This window comes from Somniosus microcephalus, chromosome 4, assembly GCF_052327205.1.
Source record: "Somniosus microcephalus isolate GS21.2 chromosome 4, FLI_Smic_1.0, whole genome shotgun sequence".
NCBI lineage: Eukaryota > Metazoa > Chordata > Chondrichthyes > Squaliformes > Somniosidae > Somniosus > Somniosus microcephalus.
In genome coordinates, this window is record NC_140990.1 from 261,945,903 (window position 1) to 261,967,616 (window position 21,714).

At 50.1% G+C, this 21,714-nt stretch overlaps 1 pseudogene; it reads right to left on the reverse strand.

Moving 5' to 3' along the window:
* Window positions 1–297: 297 nt before the first annotated feature.
* Window positions 298–21,714, reverse strand: part of LOC147120420 (uncharacterized) — a 44,050-nt pseudogene continuing 22,633 nt past the window's right edge.

Here is a 21,714-nt window from a genome sequence, read left to right on the forward strand (position 1 = left end):
TTCTGTCACTGACCATCACATTGTCCTCTTTCTGACAGCACAAAATCAAAAACCACCAGTTCAATTTTATAAATTCAGTCATTGCATAATGCACACAAAAATAAACTAATTACCTTTGTATATCCCCTTAGTGCCCGTCTTCCATGTGCCTTTGCCTGTCCTAGTACTCCTATGAGGTGCTTCCTCAGTGGCTGCAGCATGGCTGGTGGAAGGCTGCTGATCTTAAGTTGAGAAGACTGCAGATGGCCTTGGAGGGCGACCTTGAGCAGCTCTGGGCTGAGGGGTAGCGATTTCAGACTACACCATCTCGGCCTGGGCTTCAGTATTTTGGGCTGGCTGGCTGACAGGTAACAGCAATGACACTGATGGAGTGACAGAGGTTGGAGCAAGAATGCTGTCATCCTGAGAGAGGACAGCAGGTTCGTACATCATGGAGCCACTGCCACTCTCCTGGGGCAATGCCTCAGCAATCCGACTGATCTGTTGGAGAACAGATTGATGGGCTGCTGTGATACCTCGGAAGCCCCTTTGAACAGTGGTATCCAGAGCCACGATGGCAGCAGTCTGAGTTTCCTCTGCAGCACTCAGCCCTTTGAGGGAAACGGTTTGTGCTACAATGCAAGCTGTGACATCGGCAATCAGACGCTGAATCATGGTGGGTTCCACAGGTGTGATGATGGAGGTGACTACTTGTTCCATGTATTAAAGGATGGGCTCCAAGCTCTGCATGAAGCCATGTGCCATGTTGTTCTGGACTCCTCCATGCTCCTTAGCATTGCACGCAGGATTTCTGGCAGGCTTCCCAGTACAGCAAGCATTTCATTGTGCTCACCCATCAGTCGCCTTCCATAGCCTGGCCCATGAAAGTCCTCATCTGAATCTTCTGCAGCAGAAATTGTGTGCGACCTTTCCCTCTGGTGAGCTGGCACCTGTGCTATCCTTTCCCCCTGCCCTGACTCTTGCACACTTGTGCCCGGTGTCTCACCACATGCAGATCCCTCCTCTATCCTAGCCTCTAAATTCAGTGTCAGTCTCTGAGCTGATGGCTGCGAGTGTAAGATCGAGTGAGGGTGTCTCTTCATCTTCACTGTCTTCTTCCTCTTCTTCCTCTTACTGGGAAGGTTCCAGTTCTTGGGTATTTGAAATGAAAAAGGGACGAGGGTTAGGTTGTGGTGAGGGGACAGGATAAAGTAAGAGGTGCATGCTTACACCATCTGCAGCTTATGAGTCAGAAGAGATTGTGGGATGAGGGAGAAGTGGGATGAGAGAAGGTTGATTAGGTATGTAGATACCCTCATCATTGATTCTTCTAGCCCTGCCAGGGGCCACATCCTCATTGATGTCCCTTCCCATGACGGTGAGTACTGTGTTCTCCATGGGGGTTAAAACATGCAGGTGCGCTTGTCTTGCTCCAGTTCTTTCCTGCTGCCTCCTGTTATGCGCCACCTTTTCCTGCAAGAATGTCAGTGAGTGTCCTGCAATATGTTTGGGTGATGTGGCTGTCATGGGCGAATAGCTGCTAGTGTGCAAGCTGTGAGTTGTGGGTGTGAGGCTTGCAATAGTGCTAAGTGCGTGAGGCTGAGGTAAAACATATATGAATTGAGAGATAGTGGATGCATTGGTTGTAAGCTTCCAAAATTCTCTAGATTCTGGAAAGATCATGGTGGGCTGGAAACCGCAATTGTAACGCCCCTATTCAAGAAAGAAGGGAGACAGAAAACAGGAAACTATAGGCTGGTTAGCCTAACATCTGTCATTGGGAAAATGCTGGAATTCATTATTAAGGAAATAGTAGCAGGACATTTAGAAAATCATAATATAATCAAGCAGAGCCAACATGGTTTTATGAAAGGGAAATCGTGTTTGATAAATTTATTAGAGTTCTTTGAGGATGTAACGAGCAGGATGGATAAAGGGGAACCAGTAGATGCAGAGCAGTTGGATTTCCAAAAGGCATTTGATAAGGCGCCACATAAAAGGTTACTGCACAAGATAAGAGTTCATGGTGTAGGGGGTATTATATTAGCATGGATAGATGATTGGCTGACTAACAGAAAACAGAGAGTTGGGATAAATGTGTCATTTTCAGGATGGCAAACTGTAAGTAGTGGGGTGCCACAGGGATCAGTGCTAGGGCCTCAACTATTGCTAAATTTGCTGATGACACAAAGGTAGGTAGGAAAGTAAATTGTGAAGAGGACATAAGGAGGCTACAAAGGGATATAGATAATATGGGAAAATGTGAGGTTATCCACATTGGTAGGAAGAATAGACAAGCAAAATATTATTTAAATGGAGAGAGAATACAGAATGCTGTGGTACAGAGGGATCTAAGAACATAAGAACATAAGAAATAGGAGCAGGAGTAGGCCATTCAGCCCTTCGAGCCTGCTCCGCCATTCAATGAGATCATGGCTGATCTTCTGCCTCAACTTCATTCACCGGCCCTATCGCCATATCCCTTGATGCCTTTACTAATCAGAAATCTATCGACTTCTGTTTTGAATATACCCAATGACTGAGCCTCCACAGCCCTCTGGGGTAGAGAATTCCAAAGATTCACCACCACCTGTGTGAAGAAATTTCTTCTCATCTCAGTCCTGAATGGGCTACCCTTTATCGTGAGGCTGTGGCCCCTGGTTCTAGACTCCCCAGCCAAGGGAAACATTCTCCCAGCATCCACCCTATCAAGCCCTGTAATAATTTTGTATGCTTCAATGAGATCGACTCTCATTCTTCTGAATTGAAGAGAATACAAGCCTAGTTTACTCAATCTCTTCTCATACGACAGTCCTGCCATCCCAGGAATCAATCTCGTGAACCTTCGTTGCACTCACTCTACGGCAAATATATCCTTCCTTAGGTAAGGAGATCAAAATTGTACACAGTACTCCAGGTGTGGTCTCACCAAGGCCCTATATAATTGGAATAAGACTTCTTTACTCCTGTACTCAAATCCTCTTATAATGAAGGCCAGCATAGCATTTGCCTTCATAATGGCTTGCTGTACCTACACATTCACTTTCAGTGACTCATGTACAAGGACACCCAGGTCCCTTTGAGCATCTGCATTCCCCAATCTTTCACCATTTAGGAAATACTCTGCCTTTCTGTTTTTTCTACCAAAGCGGATAACTTCACATTTATCCACGTTATATTCCATCTGCCATGTTCTCGCCCACTCACTGGGCCTGTCGAGATCCCCTTGGAGCCTCTTCACAACTGACACTGCCACCTAGCTTTGTATCATCAGCAAATTTGGAAATGTTACATTTAGTCCCCTCATCCAAATCATTGATATAGATTATGAATAGCTGGGGCCCAAGCACTGATCCTTGCGGTACCCCACTAGTCACAGCCTGCCATCCTGAGAAAGACCCATTTATCCCTACTCTGTTTTCTGTCTGTTAACCAATTCTCAATCCATGCTAATATATTACCCGCCATTCCATGTGCCCTAATTTTGTTCACCAACCTCTTGTGTGGGACCTTATCGAAGGCCTTCTGAAAATCCAGATACACCACATCTACCGTTTCCCCTTTGTCTACTCCACTAGTTACATCCTCAAAGAACTCCAATAGGTTTGTCAAACAGGATTCCCCTTTCATAAACCCATGTTGGCTCTGCCCAATCTTACTATTAGTTTTTAAGTGTCCAGTTATTGCATCCTTTATAATAGATTCCAGCATTTTCCCAACTACTGATGTAAGGCTAACAGGTCTGTAGTTCCCTGTTTTCTCTCTCCCTCCTTTCTTAAATAGCGGGGTTATATTTGCTATCCTCCAATCTGCAGGAACCATTCCAGAATCTATAGACTTTTGGAAGATGTCAACCAATGCATCCACTATCCCAATGGCCACCTCTTTCAAAACCCTAGGATGTAGGTCATCCAGTCCTTGGGATTTATCGACTTTTAGTCACATTAATTTTGGTAGTACTGTTTTTTTACTAATAATAATTTCTTTAAGTTCTTCATTCTCGCCACACCCTTGGTTTTCTCGTATTTCTGGGAGGTTTTTTGTGTCTTCCTCCATGAAGACAGAAACAAAGTATTTATTTAATTTCTTAGCCATTTCTTCATTCCCCATTATAAATTCTCCCATCTCTGACTGTAAAGGACCTACATTTACCTTCGCCAGTCTTTTCCTTTTCACATACCTATAGAAGCTTTTACAATCTTTTACAAGCTTTTACAATCTGTTTTTATATTTTTCACTAGTTTGTGCTCATATTCCATTTTCCCTTTCTTTATCAATTTCTTGGTCCCTCTTTGCTGTTTTCAAAAAAGATCCCAATCCTCAGGCTGACTGCCTTTTCTGGCAACTTTATAAGCTTCCTCCTTTAACTTAATACTAGCTTTAATTTCTTTTGGGTGACCTCGTACATGAAACACAAAAAGTTAGCATGCAGGTAAAGCAAGTAATTAGGAAGGCAAATGGAATGTTGACTTTGTAGGGGTTTTTTTCCTGCTCTCTTGCCCGTTCTGGCCCCCTGCCAGGCTTCGTGCAAGAATTACCCTTGAGTGGTTCGACCCACTCTCCCCTACGGTTCTAGACCTTGGACTTAGATGCAGAGAACAGTAGTGCAGAGAAGAGGACTCAATAGACCAGGCTGAATAGCACGAAATGGATGCTTTTATTTTTGAACAGTTTGAAGCATTACAAAATACATGTCATAGGCACAGATTAAAGTAACTACAATCATGCACAAATTTATGAACTTGACTCTATGGAAATGGGGAACACACGGCACATCGTAAAAGGGGAAACACATTACGATTTCCCTTAACTCCCTCCCCTATACCTAAACTAAGTTTCGACCTGGGGAACTTGGGATCATGCTCACCACTCTCGAAATCGCGAAAAGTGGTTCGCAGCCTTTTTGACACCGCTTCCCGTCGTCACGTGGATTGGAAGCTTCTGGCGCAGTCGATATTCTCTCCTCCCTCGAGGCGGTGGGGTAGACCCAGCCTCGATGAGCGCTCGTCAAGGTTGAGATCCACTAGGCCTGTCGTGGATTTTTGTTCGTGGAGTAGACCTAGATGCAGGTTATGCACATGGGAGAATCTTGTGGCATCGATCGCCGGTTCTCCAGAGGGTTTCTTCTCCGTCGGCCTGGGTCGTCGATGATCTCCCGACCCCAGTACCCGGGCCACCCTTGTCGTCTTCTCGTCGTGGCCGAGCCTTGTTTGGCTGAACACCGGCCACGTTGTCCTTTTTCCGAAACCGTCCGTCTTTAAAAAGACGAAAACGTTTTCATCGATCTGCCGAAGTGGAAGAGGCGCCGATCCGGGCACCGTCCGCCCTTCGTTCGTTCCTCGTAGAAGAAAATTCTTGAAGAAATGGAAGCCTGAAGTCGCCCAACAAGAAGCCGTAGCAGTGAAGAAAGTAACTTAGATGGACTTTCAATCCATAGTTATACTCTTTTGGGACAGTCTTATCTCCCGCCAAATCATAGTCCTGTCTTTGTATTAATTTTGGCGGGCAGAAATCTCTGCAGGGGCGCTTTGTCTTGTAACGGAGCCGGTGATAACTTAAACTGGCCTTCCTGGCCGATAATGTCTTTTAATGTCCTTTGCATTGTCACCGCGGCTCGGTTCGCATATTGATCGGTCCGGACATTTTCCTTGATGGCTGCTAAACGGTTTTTCCTTTGTACGATAAATGGGTATAAGTGTTTTTACATTGTCCGCCCATATCTTGATGGGCCCCATCCTGTACTTATAATCCATTGAATATGTATGCTGTTGCTCTGAGTTTCAGTTCCCAGACACTGGCTTTCGCGGGCTCACTGTCTTCAATCCACAAGCCTGTCTGGCTTGCAGTAACAGAAATAAAATGGTTCATAAACTGATCACGGGGCCTGGCGGCCATTTTGTATGCCCTTTTTTTCAAAGGTTTTTCTGTGCAAGCTTACTTTGGTCAATAAACAGTCTTATTTTATCCAGTTTTCTTGCTTGATTTTTGCTGAAAATTGCGAATCTTACAGGCCCCCCTGTGATACTGATAGCTTGCTTAAAGTATCAATAATCCTTGATGAGCAAATTTTCCCTGATTCCCCACATCCAAACATTCCTGGCACTTAGCTATCTATGACCCTCACGACACATGCAGTTCCCATTTCCGCAGAAAACGAAAATTACCTTTTGTACATTTGGACAATCATAGACAGCGTATTTTAAACTATAACACATTCACTTGTCAGATGTGCGGGGGTTGATACCCCCTGGCACCATCTGCATGCATCTTTTATTAATCCAAAAAAAAACTTAAGAACAACTAATAACATAACAATACTTATTTCCTTATAACCCAAAACAATCACAAAAATTTTTTAAATGGAGGGACGCTTAATCTTATACTAGCAGCTTAGAGTGGGGTATCTGCTTCCCCCATTCGCACATAGCGTTCTCTCCATTCTCCTGTGTTCTCGTGCCTCTGGAGGCGTTTGCCTCTTTTGCAATGCACGAAGAGCAAAAATATCACAATCAAAACCTGACATACTACTAGGATATGGGATACTATTCTAATCCAGGCGGGGACCTCTATGTTGGTGAACAAGTCCCACCATGGTGGGATGGTTATGTCCAATATGTCTTTTCCTATCTCTAAAGTCTTCTGCTCCAGTGTGTAGAAATGTTTCTGTGAAATTATAACGGCTTTTAAAATCTTGGTGAGGTGTTCGGGAAGAGGGGGAATGACATAACCAAAATGCGCGACAAATCGTTGTAAGTCTGTGAAATTCTCTTTGATAGTGATGTGAACGGTGGAGGGCGCAGGAATGGGGACAATTCGTTGTTGTGCCACTTGAACCTCGGCCCTGGGTTTGAAACAGAAACTGCTATCACCGACCGAACACCACTCGTGTTGTCCATATCGGTACTGAGGCGCTGCAGTGGTGACGCAGTATGTCCCACCCCCGATATATGCTACCTGTGGGGGCACATGGTCCTCTGCCATTGCCTCCATGGTGCAATTCACCGGCTTCGCGCTAGCGGTTCTGAACCCGCACTGTGGTTTCAAAAAGGCATTCAAGTGCTGGGGACACAGGATGATGTGTGCTCCCCGGCTCCGACATCCCGAGAGGTCGGTGCCTGTCATCGTACGCTCCCATCTGATGACGTAAGGCGGGACCACTGCGTAACGAATGTGTGCGCCCCCCTGAATGACTCCAATGTTCTCTACTCTGTATACCGGGGCGGGCTTTGCTGCGGGACCCAACACCAGCATTCTTACTACTATTCCCATAATAGTGTGATTCGAATGTCCGCAGTCCACTGGAACTGGGTATGCTTCTGCGGCTAGCCTGAGCTGGCACAGGCTTAATGCATTCTCAAAAGGGTGGAGCGCTTGCAAGTGCTTGTTGCTGATCCAGGACGGGACCAAACCCTGTTTTAAATCCTCAAGATTACTGCGGCCCTCGCCCAATAACCACGCCCCGTACAGCACACAGGCCTCGTTTTGCGCAGCTTGATCGGACGCATTCCGATCCTCCTTAATGAGTGCATTTACCGTTCTCGCGTGTTTCTCCAGCTCAGCAATTATGTCCTTAAAGTGTAGTGTCATGGCCTGGTCCTCATGCAACTCAGAACCCACTACCTTGTTTTCGTCTGTCAATATGTTCCTTAACTGGGCTTTTAAACCGTTGATCTGTGTCTGCAGCTCCACGTTACCTAGAGCGTTGACAACAGATGTCCCGGTATTAAAAGCAGTGAATATGTCATTTACAGTACCCCTTCTTTGCCTCCCGACTCGATCCAAAACTTCTGGCGGTGTGGTGTATAATTTGTCTCTGTCGATGTCGGCAAAGTCAAATTCGTAAAATTGTCTAAACATACGGGTTAACAGGACCTGGTATAATTGTTCCGTTTCTTTGGGACACCACTCCGGCAATCTTACCTCAGTGAGATTTAAAATCACTGAGGCCACCGCGTAGTGTACCCCTTGGTACAGCACCTGACCGGTGGGTACCAATACTAAACCGTTCCCGGGTCCCTTGGTGGTGGTTGGGCACCCTCCTTTCTGGGCTAGTGCTACCGGAAGCGTGGGCAGGGGCTTGCGTGGGCGGGTGATGAGTTCAGTGGCGTTCACCGGAATAGGGGAGTATGGGGCTCCGCACGCTCGAGTGCTAACATCCCATCTCATCCCCTTCCCTTCTTCCTGCCACTGCCTCTGGAAGAAGATGGACACGCCCTTGGGGCAGACGTGTCTCGAACCCCACATACAGACATATATTCCCTCATCTGGTTCCCACCATTTGTCCCAACACACACGTAATTGTCCGTGAGTTCCCGTAATAGTCCGATGGGTATTATTACCCAGTCGCTCCCACTCGACCGTAGAGTTTCTCATGTCCTTTCCCAGCTTTCGTAGCCACCACCATCGCCTTGGTGGTACGTTCCCATTGCACACCAGACAAATCCTCTTTCCCACGGTGACGCTGACTCTGGGCGCTAGGATCCTCACTCGAGGGCACGTTAATGAAGTCTCTTGGTAGGCAAAACCGAAATTGCTGGAATATTCCGTAGAATTCGTTCCCAGCCAACCTGGCCATCTCCCTTGGTGGAAGTAGGTGGCGGTTTCCTCTACCTCTCGCTCCCCCGTCCCATCCGTTGCGATGGGGGCCGTGTCCCCGGAGCACCCGAAAATGATGACGTCCTTGGTGCGGCCTCGGTAGGCCCACCCGCACCCGATCGCCATGAACGCGACGACAATCCTTTCCATCATATCCCAGGTTTCTGTAACCAACAAAATGATGTAGCCGGGCTCCCGATAGGTGCTGGCCTAAATTAATTGGACGCGCGGGTTCCTGGACCCCGCTCCCTAACAAACACACATACCGGGCAGACCTCAAAATTGTACTCTTAACACCATATACTTTACATTCCTTAAACTATGACCATAATTACCTAACTTAACTTATGTACAGCGCCGCCCTCCGTGGGGCGGCTTTCCAAATCCCTGTGAGGTCTGTCGTGTGCCACACCCTGCGGTGGGGCTGCATTGATCTTTGGCTTTGATCCCCCGCAGCCTGTCGCTGCTGAACGGGGATCATGTCTTCCTGGGGCTGCTTTAAACCGTGGTTGGGAAGGATGGGGAGAATCTGGCCAAAATTTTCTGGGCTGGGGCGCTCGAGCCGACCTACGAGGGGCTGCTTTGGGTTGGGCTCCCGGGGCCGATGGACCGGGGGTTGTGACTGTTACCGTTACAGCCTGTGGTTCCTCCACAGCTGCCGGCTCCAGCTCCCCTCCCTCAGGCTCTGCCCCCCCGGGGTCGGGATCTGTGGCTTCTGACTCCACCTCACCTGTCCCTACAGGTAACGAGTCTCCACCCCCACTCCCTACCTCCCCCAAGCTTGAGTCGAGGGCGGGACTGCCGTCCTCTGACTCTTCCTCCTCCGTGATTGGGTCTAAAGCGAGGTTGAGCTGTTCGGGCTCTCCCCTGCCTAAATCCCATTCAAAAGATGAGACCTCCCACTCCAATGGGATGGCCTCTCCCTTCACGCAGGCTACTGCTCCAGCCTGTGTGGTCTGTGACTCTGTTACAGGCTGAGGATCTTTGTTCTCAGACCTGGTCCCCTTTGGTGGCCCTTGTGTACCCGGTTTAAACAGTTTACACTGGTTGATGTGAAACCATTTGGTACGTCGGGACGTCTTCACTGCATAAACCATGGGGCTGGCCTTGTCTACAATGCTGTATGGCCCCATGTACAGTGGTTCAAAACTCCCTATCCTGGCGTAGTTTCGGACCATGACCTGGTCTCCGACTACCCACTCTTGTTGTTTCCGAGGTTCCAACAACAGTTTATTTCCCTGGTGCTGTCTTCCCATGTTCCCAGCCGCCTGCCCATAAATCTGTCTCAGGCGCTCCAAGAGGGTTTGGGCGAATTTGTCCCGTTTCACCTCTCGGAGCTGGCCCTCAGTGAGCACCGGGGCTAGCACATGGGTGGGTGTTCGCATGATCCTTCCAGTCATTAACTCGTGCGGGGAATACCCCGTGCTTTTGGACTGGCTGGCTCGGATCCCCATGAGGACTAAAGGCAGGACCTCCGCCCATTTCTGGGGCGAGCCCATTGTCTCTTTCCTCAGCTTTTCCTTGAGGGTCCGATTCATACGCTCAACAATCCCGGATGACTGGGGATTGTATGCTACGTGCCACTTTCCCTCAATGCCCAAGAGCATGAGGGCGTTCTGCATTACTTGACCGGTGAACTGACTCTCTTGGTCGGACTCTACAAAACGGGGGAGTCCCCACCGTGAGAACACTTCCCGAATCAAGATCTTAGCAGTACCCAGTGCCGTAGCTGTTCTGCACGGGAAGGCTTCTACCCATTTGGTGAACACATCTACCAGGACAAGGCAGTACTTATAGCCTCCCTGGGCGGCGGGCAGGGGCCCTATGTAGTCGACCTGAATCGACTGCCATGGTCCCTCTACCCTCCTGATGTGCCCCATGGGCACCTTCCTTTTGTGGGGGTCTGGGTTGTTAGCAGCACACACAAGACAGCTTGCGCAGAACTCGCGGACATCGTCCCGAAGTCCCGGCCACCATCCCGCCTGCTCCACCCGTTGCCAGGTGACCTCAGGTCCGGGGTGTCCCGCTCCTGGACCCTCGTGGGCCAATTGCAGGAATTCCCTTCGGTGCTGCTGCGGCACAACCCACTGCTCCTCTCGGAACAGCATACCTTCTTTGACTGTGAGGGCTGCCGTACTGTACGGACCTTCTACCTGTTTGCCCTCTGTGATGGCTTTTAGGACTGCTTTTAGGGCGGGATCCAGGGTTTGGACGGTCTTTAGGTCTGGGGGCGGTGTCACCCCTGTGTTCCCGGGAATTCCCTCCCTGCCTTGGATCGCCGCCACGGGTCCGGGTTCGTATGGGTCCCAGAGAATGCCGTTGCGGGCACCCTCCCTGGCTAGCGCATCCGCCTGCTGGTTGCCCTGACTGCGGGGTTCTGTAGTGGAGTGAGCCTTCACCTTATGGATGAACACCTCTCCTTTCTCCCCCACAGCTGCTAGGATCTTCTCCAGCAAGGGCTTAACTGTTAAAGGCCGCCCGTCCGCGGAGGTGTACCCGCGTCGGGACCAGATGGCGAGGTACTCTGTACACGAATTGCACGTGAACATGCTGTCTGAGCAAATCGTGTATGGGGTTGGGAAAATCTCGGGGTGGGTAACCACGTACGCCACCGCGGACAGTTCAACCTGCTGCGCGCTCATAGTGCTGGGGAGCTTAATTGCCAGGGCAATGTTTGCCGCAGGGTCATAAACTCCACACCCTGTGAGTCGCTTGCCGTCAGCTACAGTGCTAGAACCGTCTACGTAGATCTCGCGGCCTGTGGGATGTATCCCGGCCCGTAAACCTATGTTAACTTCCCATACCCCTTCTACGGAACATTGATGGGCTGTCCCGGGATATGCCATATTGGCTGCGAGCCTTGGCGCGCAGAGGCCTTTAACTTTGAGATCCATCTGGGAAAGGAGGAGGGTCCAGCGCGCAATCCGAGCGCTGCTTACGGTCCCATCCTTAATCCTCCCGTCCAGAAGCATCTTCGTGGGGGTGTGATGGGTGAGGAGCGTAATGGGAGAGGTCCCTGTGAAGATCACTGATCTGTTCACAGCCCAATGCGTGGCCAGGAGATGCCGTTCGCAATTGGAGAAACTCCTCTCCACATCCGTGAGCACCCTGGAGGAATAAACTACTGGTCTTAGCTTGCCGTGCCGCTCTTGGAGCAGCACTGCGCTCAGGCTGTCCCCACTAGCGGCTACCTCCAGAAAGAACTCCTCTCCCCCATCTATGGCCCCTAGGGCTGGCGCGGTCTGCAGATCTCTTCTCAACTTCTCGAATGCTGCCTGGCACCCCTCGTCCCAAGACCACTCGACTCCCTTGTGTAAGAGTCGAAGTAGCGGGGCCGCTGTGGCAGCATAGTCCTCGATGAAATCTCTGCAGTACCCGGTCAATCCCAAAAAGGACCTTACACCCGTTACTGTGTTGGGAATCGGCAGATCTTGTATAGATTCCCGTCTGGCCTTATCTATGGCTCTTTCCCCAGCGCGGATGGCCAGACCCAGGAATTTAACTTCCTGCTGGCCGATCTGGGCTTTCTTTGGGTTTACTTTGAAACCCTTCCTTTCGAACAGTTCCAACAATTCGGCTAACAGTGGGCCGTGCTGCTCCCTTGTATCTGTGAACAGGAGTAAGTCGTCCACATACTGCACTATCTGGTTGGGCTGGCTGAACTCTTTCAAACTCCCCGCCATGCACTGATGGAAAATGCTGGGGCTGTTGTGAAAACCCTGTGGTAAGCAGTTCCAAGTGTACTGTTGCCCTTTGAAAGTAAAGGCAAACTTGTACTGGTCCTCCCGCCGCAGCGGAATGGACCAAAAACCGTTCGAGATGTCCAGCACCGTGAATGTGGTCGCCGATGCTGGAATACTCCCTATTAAGTCTGCAACTGCTGCTACCGTGGGCGCGCAGGCTGGGATATTACTATTGAGGACTCTGTAGTCCACCGTGGCTCTCCACGAATTGTCCGGTTTCTTTACCGGCCATAATGGGGAGTTCACGTGGGTGGCTATCGTCCTCAACACGCCCTGCTGTACCAATGAAGATATTGCTGTCTCCATGTCGGGTTCTGCCTCCTTGGGGAAATTATACTGCTTTTGGGGTCGGATCATGGGGTCCCCGTCTACGCTGACTTCGAACCCAGTGACTCTCCCGCAGTCGTGCTTGTGGGTGGCGAACGCGGTCAGATTTTCTGACACACGCGCCTGCAAGTCCGTTGGGACGTTTGTTACCATGAGCTCGAGATCGTAACCTCCTGACGGCTTCATAGTGCACAGGGCCCCCTTTTCTTCCTTCCCCGGGATTACGACTACCTTACCTAAACCGCCCTCGGCTCCCCAGAGACAGTGATTTCTCAGGTCCACGAGGATCCCGTGTTCCACCAAGAAATCAGCCCCGAGGATGCCTTTCCCCCCCCCCTCATTCCACTTCAATAGGATGCACGTCCATGTGGTGTGGAGCGCTCCCAATTGAATGGAGAGCGGGAGGGAGTACGCGCCAGCCTGTTCTCTACCTGTGAAACCCGCTACTAAATATGGAGCCTGGGCGGACAGAGGTGAGGCAAAAGGTTTGTCCGTGTGGATCACGGTACACGAAGCTCCCGTATCCAACAGGTAACTACCCCTTTGTTTCTCCACCTCCATCTCCACCACAGGTCTTCTCCAAGCGTCATAGCGGAGCGGACACAAGTAGACGGGCTGCGCGGGCATCAGTCATTTAGGTGTTTCGGCTGGGGTCTCGGGGGCGATAGGGCTGTTAGCAACCGCCACCTTCCCCTGCCAGGTCATCAGAGACCGCATAGTCTCCAAGACTGACTCGATCGCAGCGGGGTCCACAACCGCACCACCCCCTTTATTCGGGGCAGAGGCTACGGTTGGGTTCTGGACTGGTGTTGGGGCAGCGGCCTGCACTTGTGGTTGTGCTGGTGTTGGGTAAACTCTCGGGCCGTTGGCGACTCGGGCTTGGGCTTGATCTTGGGCTGCGGCGAACGCTCTCTCCCTCTTATCCTTCCAAGGATTCCTACAGTCCTTGCGCCAATGACCCTCCTTCCCACACCCGTAACAACTGCTATTGGCTTGGGGATGGCGATTTCCCTCCTGACGCCATTCCTTTTTAGCAGAGGCTGCGGGTCTCACCTCATGCACCTTTCCTTTCACAACAGGCGTTTTCTTGCCCTTGTTGTTTCTATAACTGATCGTGAGCTGATCTAGTACTACTTCCTCCGTGGAGCGGGCGTTAGTGGGGTCAAACCATGCTTTGGCCTGTTCCTTCACTACTGGCAGGCAACCTGCTACCAGGCACCGAAGCCAGTGAGCCCTTTGTTCGCCATCCAGCCCGGCCCGGGCCAGCCCGCCCGGGCAGCTGCGCCGATACACTGGCCACAACCTGTCGGCGAAAACCCGTGGGGGTTCTCCCTCTAGCTGCACTGTCTTTTCTAAACGGAGGAACGGAGTTCCGTCCCCCTCTCCCATGATCTCCAGAATCTCATCCCGTAGCAACTCATAGTCCCTGTGCCCTCTCTTGCTCTCGTCAGGGAGACACTGGAGGAGCGAACTGTCCAGGGAGAACAGCAGCATTTTAGACTGTTCAACCCCGTCGCAGTCATTGACTGCTGCGGTCTGCTCCACGTCCCTGAAATGCACGGAGGGATCTCCTGACGCGAAGAGTTTTGGGATGTGACTTATCATCTCTCTTAGCTGTCGTGCGCTATGAGGCATTATGATCTGACTCTCAAGGGGTCCGTCATCGCCATTTTCTTCATTTGGACCGAGCCTCCGGTGTCTCGTTGGACACATCGGCGCCGGCCCCGACTCTACTGTCTGGGGTTGCTCTACCTCAGGGCTCTCTTCCTCTACCGTCTCTGTCTCCTGTCCCGGAGTCCAAGACTCCTCATAGGCAGGAGGCGCAGAAGGTTCGGGGGTTTGTACCCCAACTGCCTCTTGTGGAATCGGTCTTTTGGATTCCTTGGCTAGCAACAGCTGACTCACTGGTGGATTTATGAGACACACCAACCCATTTGCCTTCGCTAGGGCCTTTCTCAGGTCCTCTAGCTCCCGGCGGCAAGCGCTGTGGTCGGTGTTCTCAGATCTATCCTCCATGGCCATCTTATATGCTGCCCTGGTTCCCAGGAGCTTTTCCTCTTGGGCATCTACTTGTTTGGCTAGACGGAAACACCTCTCTCTCATTCTACCTTCACTGGCCTTGGCCTCAACGACCTGACATTTTAAATATTCTACCCGGGTTTCGTGGCAGCGAATTACAGAGCGGCGTTCCTGATTCAGCGCGTCAAGCGATTCAATCAGTTTTTGACCTCCCGCAACCTTTTCCTCCACGTCTTTAAGCAAGCCGTTGATCTGGACTGTCTGTGCTGCAACTACCTGGTCCAAAAGCTGGACTTGCTTCTTGTAGCACATCAGCCAGACCGCCTTTTCTACAGATTTCTTATGCTCTCTACCCGCTGTCCACTTGATGGCTGCGTCTAGCGGGCGCCTATCCCTTAGTAGATCAGATATCCATTGTTTTGTGAGGTTGACTTTTCCGAAAACATAATCTGCTATTCTTTCATCCATCACATTTCGTTTATTCAGATCTTGATCTAACACACTACTTTCCTGCTGCCAAGGTCCTGCCGCGGTCGCCATTTCTGTAGGTTTTTTTTTCCTGCTCTCTTGCCCGTTCTGGCCCCCTGCCAGGCTTCGTGCAAGAATTACCCTTGAGTGGTTCGACCCACCCCCCCCCTATGGTTCTAGACCTTGGACTTAGATGCAGAGAACAGTAGTGCAGAGAAGAGGACTCAATAGACCAGGCTGAATAGCACGAAATGGATGCTTTTATTTTTGAACAGTTTGAAGCATTACAAAATACATGTCATAGGCACAGATTAAAGTAACTACAATCATGCACAAATTTATGAACTTGACTCTATGGAAATGGGGAACACACGGCACATCGTAAAAGGGGAAACACATTACGATTTCCCTTAACTCCCTCCCCTATACCTAAACTAAGTTTCGACCTGGGGAACTTGGGATCATGCTCACCACTCTCGAAATCGCGAAAAGGGGTTCGCAGCCTTTTTGACACCGCTTCCCGTCGTCACGTGGGTTGGAAGCTTCTGGCGCAGTCGATATTCTCTCCTCCCTCGAGGCGGTGGGGTAGACCCAGCCTCGATGAGCGCTCGTCAAGGTTGAGATCCACTAGGCCTGTCGTGGATTTTTGTTCGTGGAGTAGACCTAGATGCAGGTTATGCACATGGGAGAATCTTGTGGCATCGATCGCCGGTTCTCCAGAGGGTTTCTTCTCCGTCGGCCTGGGTCGTCGATGATCTCCCGACCCCAGTACCCGGGCCACCCTTGTCGTCTTCTCGTCGTGGCCGAGCCTTGTTTGGCTGAACACCGGCCACGTTGTCCTTTTTCCGAAACCGTCCGTCTTTAAAAAGACGAAAACGTTTTCATCGATCTGCCGAAGTGGAAGAGGCGCCGATCCGGGCACCGTCCGCCCTTCGTTCATTCCTCGTAGAAGAAAATTCTTGAAGAAATGGAAGCCTGAAGTCGCCCAACAAGAAGCCGTAGCAGTGAAGAAAGTAACTTAGATGGACTTTCAATCCATAGTTATACTCTTTTGGGACAGTCTTATCTCCCGCCAAATCATAGTCCTGTCTTTGTATTAATTTTGGCGGGCAGAAATCTCTGCAGGGGCGCTTTGTCTTGTAACGGAGCCGGTGATAACTTAAACTGGCCTTCCTGGCCGATAATGTCTTTTAATGTCCTTTGCATTGTCACCGCGGCTCGGTTCGCATATTGATCGGTCCGGACATTTTCCTTGATGGCTGCTAAACGGTTTTTCCTTTGTACGATAAATGGGTATAAGTGTTTTTACATTGTCCGCCCATATCTTGATGGGCCCCATCCTGTACTTATAATCCATTGAATATGTATGCTGTTGCTCTGAGTTTCGGTTCCCAGACACTGGCTTTCGCGGGCTCACTGTCTTCAATCCACAAGCCTGTCTGGCTTGCAGTAACAGAAATAAAATGGTTCATAAACTGATCACGGGGCCTGGCGGCCATTTTGTATGCCCTTTTTTTCAAAGGTTTTTCTGTGCAAGCTTACTTTGGTCAATAAACAGTCTTATTTTATCCAGTTTTCTTGCGTGATTTTTGCTGAAAATTGCGAATCTTACAACTTTTATTGCAAGGGGGATGGAGTATAACAGTAGGGTAGTCTTGTTACAACTGTACAGGGCATTGATGAGACCACACCTAGAGTACTGCGTACAGTTTTGGTCTCCTTATTTAAGGAGGGATATACTTGCATTGGAGGCAGCTCAGAGAAGGTTCACTAGGTTGATTCCTGGGATGAAGGGGTTATCTTATGAGGAAAGGTTGAGCAGGTTGGGCCTCTACTCATTGGAATTAAGAAGAATGAGAGGTGATCTTATTGAAAGAAAGAAAGACTTGCATTTATATAGCGTCTTTCACGACCATCAGATTTCTCAAAGTGCTTTACAGCCAATGAAGTGGAGTCACTGTTGTAATGGGGGAAAGCGGCAGTAAATTTGCACACAGTAAGCTCCCACAAACAGCAACGTGGGAACGACCAGATAATCTGTTTCTTTTGTTACGTTGATTGAAGGAGAAGTATTGACCAGGACACCGGGGATAATTCCCCTACTCTACTTCGAAAATAGTGCCATGGGATCTTTTACGTCCACCTGAAAGAGCAGACGGGGTCTCGGTTTCACAGAATCACAGAATCACAGAAACCCCACAGTGCAGATAGAGGCCATTTCGGCCCATCGAGCCTGCACCAACACATATCCCACCCTATCTCCGTAACCCCACACATTTTAATCCCCCTAACACTAAGGGTCAATTTATCATAGCCAATCAACCTAACCTGCACATCTTTGGACTGTGGGAGGAAACCGGAGCACCCGGAGGAAACCCACGCAAACACGGGGAGAATGTGCAAACTCCACACAGACAGTCACCCGAGGCCGGATTCGAACCCGGGTCCCTGGCGCTGTGAGGCAACAGTGCTAACCACTAGGTTTAACGTCTCATCTGAAAGACGGCACCTCCAACAGTGCCGCACTCCCTCAGCACTGCACTGGAGTGTCAGCCTAGCTTTATGTGTGCAAGTCCCTGGAGTGGGACTTGAACCCACAACCTTCTGATATAAGATATAAGATTCTGAGGGGGCTTGACAGGGTAGATGCTGAGAGGATGTTTCCCCTCATGGGGGAATCTAGAACTAGGGGTCATAGTTTCAGAATAAGGGGTCGCCCATTTAAGATGGAGATGAGGAGGAATTTTTTCTCTGAGGGTCGTGAATCTTTGGAATTCTCTACCCCAGAGAGCTGTGGAGGCAGAGTCATTGAATATATTCAAGTATGAGATAGACAGATTTTTGAACGACAAGGGAGTCGAGGGTTATGGGGAACAAGCAGAAAAGTGGAGTTGAGGCCAAGATCAGATCAGCCATGATCTTATTGAATGGCGGAGCAGGCTCGAGGGGCCGAAAGGCCTACTGCTGCTCTTATTTCTTATGTACTTATGTTTCTTTCTTATGTTCTTATGTGTATTGGTGGTGTAGTGAATTGAGCAGTGGATAAGGGTAGTGGTGCAGCTGGTAGGATATACCATTTGAAGATGAACTCACTCATCTTTGCAACTCGGGTCAGATCATTAAACTTCTTCCTGCACTGCAACCATGTTCTTGGAGCAACAGTCGTGGCATTGACCTCCACCGCTACTGAGCGTATGTCCCAAGGGCCTCCTGGCCCCCTGCAGATACAGGAGGTCTCTCCTTCTCTCCACATCTTGCACCAAGACGTCCAGTGCATTGTCATAAAACCTTGGTGCTCACTCTCTCACATGTTCAGCCATTCCCCAAAGTATCTCAGCCCAGATTCACTTTTCAAAAAACTCCCAATACTTCTTGTAGCTACAATGCACCTTCCCTTTAAGAGGTGCAGGCTGCCTTTATGTAGCGCTAGCTACTTGCGATATCGGGCCCCTTGCTGATGCATACAGCCAATGAACAGCATGAGTAGCGTTGGCTGCACACAGCAATCATTTAAAACAGCAGGAAGCATGAATTTAACATGCTGCCTGCAACGCATTGAACGGGCGCAGGTTAATTGCGTACCGCGATCCCCACACCCATTTTCGGGGGTTGGGCAATTTAATCCCCATTAACTTTCAGCATGAAACTCTGATCGTTGGCATATATGCATCTGTTGCCTCCCTCCACTTTTTTAGGTCCACCAATCATTCTGAAAAATATTGATGGGAGCCATTTAAGTGAGTCATATGCATAAATAGCATGAAATTCAGTATACTAAACATGAGGGGGCAGGAATCGGGTTATCGACAGGAATTAGTGCGGAATCGGTGACATGATGAAAATGCGTGTCTGAAGCTGAAGGCCTGTGGCTCACTCCCAAATGGGCCTTGGGCCTTATTTCCATAATACCAGCACGTTGTGGACAGGTGTCCTGATACAATTTTCCTTCCCAAAATTACCAAAGCACGGGTAAGTCCTGGTTGGGGGTGGGGGGTGGGTGCAGGGAGAGGCAAACGGGAGGGGTCGAGTGCAGGTTAGCAGCTGTCCACAGTATTGCTGTGGAGCCAAGAGGGGCACTCCTGGTTCTCCAGGCCCCATATTAAGATTAGCAAAAAACAAAAGCTTGGCCCATTCTTCAGTGGCCTCCAGAGGCACCTTTAAGGACCATCCAGTTTTTGCCAAATTTGGCATCAGGGTCCTGAAACAGACATTTTGGGCTCAATTTTGCCAGTGTGGGTGGGCTGGGGCGTGTCAGGTGTTTTCAGAGTCATGAACCCGACTCCAGTGTGATGTGGGGAAAATGAGCGAATTTCCCCTAATTGGGCAATTGATTTCCAGCGTGTGGGAACCCCTGGCCCAATTAGTCTTTCCATCCTGAAAGTCGCCTCTGATGATGTCATCAGTGCTGCTGGATTTAAGGCCTGCAAGCAGCCTTGCTTCTTCTGGAGACAGGAAATTCTTTGGACATTGTATGAAGGACTTCATTTACCGACCACGTCCACCAGCAAGCAAAAGTGTGCACCTCGATTTGATGAGCCCTCCCTCCAAGCTCTGGTGGAGGGAGCAAGATCTAATAAGAAGGTGCTCTTCCCTTCCTCAGGGAGAAAAAAGCCACCACAACAGACTAAAGCTGTGTGGCTACAAGTGGCCAGGGAGGTCAACTCCATCTCTATGTTCCGCAGAACCTGGCTGCAGTGCAGGAAGAGGTTTCATGACCTTCTGCGCACTGAAAAAGTGAGTATGACTTTCCCATCACCCTCAATCTGAACCCCATCGCCTCTCCTCACTAGCACTCTGCTTTGACAATCTCTTCCTCCACATCCCACTTGACACTTACATCCCTGCACCCTTACCCATTCCCTCTCTCTCTATGGTCACATTCACTTAACTATTCGACCATGCAGCCCTCACAACCTCTATCACTGTGATGCAATGACAAGGTACAACAAACAGGGAGGCCCTTTGTCTCCTTTTAAGCATCTATGCTATGGAATCTCTACACTCACTCCTTCATTCTCACTCAACTCCACTTGTGTCCCTCATCGCAGGAAAAGAGAGCCCACAATAAGAGGGAAAGAGCAAGGACAGGAGGAGGGCCACCCTCAGTAGCCCAGCTCACCACCTCGGAGGAGGTGGCCCTGGAAATTGCCAGGATTGAGGATGATTCCCAAGTGGGGGACGAACAGGCAGGCGATTCACAGCAAGCTGGTGACAGAATAGTTTGGCATCTCTCTCACTGACATTGCATGAGTCACTGATAATGAATCTGATGCTCTAACAGATTGACTTATGATCATCTGCACTATTCAATGTACATGAAACCTTGACCTCACATCTCTAACTCTTTCCTTTACTCCCCCACAGGACCATCGACAGCCCCCGTCCCCACTGTCCAGGAGGAAGAGCCTGAGCTTCCAGACTCCTCAGAGGAAGCCGCAACCTCTGAGGGCGCTGCGCCAGCAGAATTAAGCGCACACATCACCAGCGCAGACACTCACACCTTGGTGGGACCTTCGGGACATAGAGTAGAGTTGTCACCTGGTATATCACAGCTCACAAGTGAGCATCAGCTGATGGTGGAGAGAGGGACAGCAGTGGAGATTCCTCGTCGGAGGGCACAGGATGCTCCCAGCTCGGCTTCGCTGCATGTTGACCCTGTACCTCTGGGTCCATCCAGAATGACAGTGGTGCTGGAACTCCAGGAACAGGTGCAGGAGTCTCTGGCAGGTTTTGTCTCCAGGGTCGCTGCGAGTGTGGAGCGAATGGAGGAGTCCACCGCTAACATGAGCAGAGCCTTTGTGGAGGCGTTAGCGCATGAACGCATCACCACAGAAAGGATGGCATCCTCTGCAGAAAGGATGGCTACCGTAGAGGAGAGGATGGCTATGGCCATGGAGGAGCTTAGTCACCAGGGTCGTGAAAACATGGTCATCGTTCATAATAGACTGACATCTCTTGAGGCGCGATGGTCAGCTATTGAGCATACAAACCAGACATTCATGCAAGTCCTCGGGAGTAGGACTTCCAGTACAGAAATGGGTCCTCATGGCCTCCCTGAAGTGCAGTAAGGTGCTGTCAAGCCACTTGCTAGCTCTGAAGTGGGGCTGACCCATGAGAGGGATGTTGGTGGCAGACAGCAAGGAAGTGGGGGCTCCTCTCCAAGCGCTCACACGACCATGCTACTGCAAAGCCCTCGGTCAGAGCCCTACCAGAGTCCCCACCCAACTGAGATCGGCGTCTCAACCCCTGCACAGCCGCAGGAGCAGCAGACTGCTACCGAGCCCTCACGGATTCGCAACCCCAGAGGACGCCCGCCAAAGGTGTCGAGACAGGAGCAGCAGGAAAGTGAGCAAGGCGCCTCCACATCTGCTCAGGCCACAGGGGAAGCACCACGTAGGAGCACGCGTAAGAGGAAGATAATGCACAAGTAGTCACAAGGGTAGTCACTTGTATTGTATCTGTACCTGTGCCATTATACTTAAACACAATTAGTGCTCAGAACCCCGAGATTGCAAACATGCTGCTTCTTTATTCAAAAGGAAAGTTCCAGTGAAAATACAGAACAAAGAAAACAAACCCCAAC